This window comes from Myotis brandtii, unplaced genomic scaffold (assembly GCF_000412655.1).
Source record: "Myotis brandtii unplaced genomic scaffold, ASM41265v1 scaffold636, whole genome shotgun sequence".
In the NCBI taxonomy this organism is placed as follows: domain Eukaryota; kingdom Metazoa; phylum Chordata; class Mammalia; order Chiroptera; family Vespertilionidae; genus Myotis; species Myotis brandtii.
The window spans coordinates 137,415-139,164 of NW_005370438.1; the positions used below are offsets into that span (position 1 = coordinate 137,415).

The 1,750-nt window shown below is 60.7% G+C and overlaps 1 protein-coding gene across 1 annotated transcript in view; it reads left to right on the forward strand.

The window, feature by feature from the left end:
* B3GAT1 (beta-1,3-glucuronyltransferase 1) overlaps positions 1-1,750 on the forward strand; it is a 9,867-nt gene that overhangs the window by 2,559 nt on the left and 5,558 nt on the right. The window lies entirely within an intron of this gene.

A 1,750-nucleotide genomic window follows, 5' to 3' on the forward strand; every position in this document is an offset into this window, starting at 1 on the left:
AAGGCCAGTGAGCACAGCCCATACTGGGGGAGTTCCCATTTCCACTTACCAGGCAGCTGGGAGGAGCCATAAGGAGGATGCAGGCCAACGACCTGACCCTTTTAGGGGTCTTGGCCCCTTTGGGAATCAGGTGAATGCTCACACACACACACACTCAGGTGCGCAGAATTCGGCGTCTGATTCCAGGATGGCAAGGATTGGGAGCACTCGGCCTCAGTGGGGGGAGAGGGATGGATGAAGAGGATCCCCGGCCTGTGTTGTGTTTTAAAAACTCACGAGGAGTATAGTCTTCACCCCTCTTTTCCTAGTTATGTTATCTGTGCAAGTGAGGGGGGGTCCCTTTCCCCACTGAGTGCTGGGGGTGGGGTCCTTAACGATACTTTCCGAGACTGGCCCAGGAGGAGGCGTGGTTTTTATTGCATGGAATTCCCCATCGCTGGGTTTCCAAAGTCCCATTCCCCTTCGTCCAGTCCTGGAAGGCGTGCCGGTGGGGGGTCGGCAGCGCTAGAAGCAGAGCCAGTGTCCAGAGCTTCCGCTGCAGGCTGGCTGCAGTCCATCGTCCACTGCGGGTGGGGTGCACAGGGCGGAGGGCCGTGTGGGCGAATGCGGGGAAGCCAGGAGAGCACGCCCCCTGCAACGACACTCCCCCAGAGCAGAGGAGGAGACCAAGAGAGCGCGCTTTTTTGTTCAGGGGATTAAGTACACAAAATCTTCCCGCTGGCAGTTGCCACGCCCATTCTGGCCAATGACCTCTGCTCCCAGGCGTGACTGGCAGTCAGCACCTTCCCTAGTGCCCCCAGCTTTACTGGGCATGCGTCTATCTCCCCTTTGCGGGGCCTGGGGGCATGTAAAGCTGCAACTTCCTGGGGAAGCTGCCCAGATGCCATGCCTATACCGGTTGGCCTTCCGTTTGCTCCTTTCCTGTTACAAATAACTAGCCAATTACAAGGGCATCAGGTGGGCAGCCCTGACCTCGCCTGACCTAGTGACCCTGCCCGAGGAAAAGTCCCAGGAAGCACCTGCAGCAGAACTGGGCTCTGAGTCCCCAGCTTCCCCCTCCACGGGGCTGCCTTTCCCTCTGACACTGGGGGTTCCTACACCCCAAACCTTCCCTGTGTCCCACATCTGACCTGCCCCCCCCCATGCCTTCAGTCTGCCACCAGGCTCTTCCCCCCTGTGCATTCCGTGCACCCACAGACTCACTCAAGGGCAGCAGTTCTCCCACCGACATGTGCATAGTATGACACAGGGAGCGAGATAAACACAGAGGCACCCACCCCATCTCGGTGTGAAGGAGGACGAGGGCCCAGGTAGGGCCTGGGAATCCACATGTAGCCGTCACCCTAAGTGACTGGGACCCAGGCCATAGCCAGGAGCCACAGGCTGAAGCCGCTGCTCCCCACAGTTACACTCTGGCCCTGCTCGGTCCCAGCGGTTCCGGATGCTTCCGGCCAGGAGAGGAGGCAGCCAGCATGGTGAGGGTCGGACACATGGTCACATAAAACCCAACAAATACAGGAACTGGCGGTGCAGCCGTGGACCTGGCCGGCTGCATCCAAATAGCTACAGCGCTGCCCCGTGGAGAAGGGGGCCCAGGTCCCCTCTGCTGTGTGGGGAGACGGTGGGGAGACAGCGCCAGGCAGGGGTCTGATGGCTCTCCTGGGAGCAGAGGGCAGGTTTGACCAGGGCGCACCCCGCCCAGTGCCCGGTCCCCACACTGCCTGTCCCTCCCCCACCCCCTCCCCTGCAG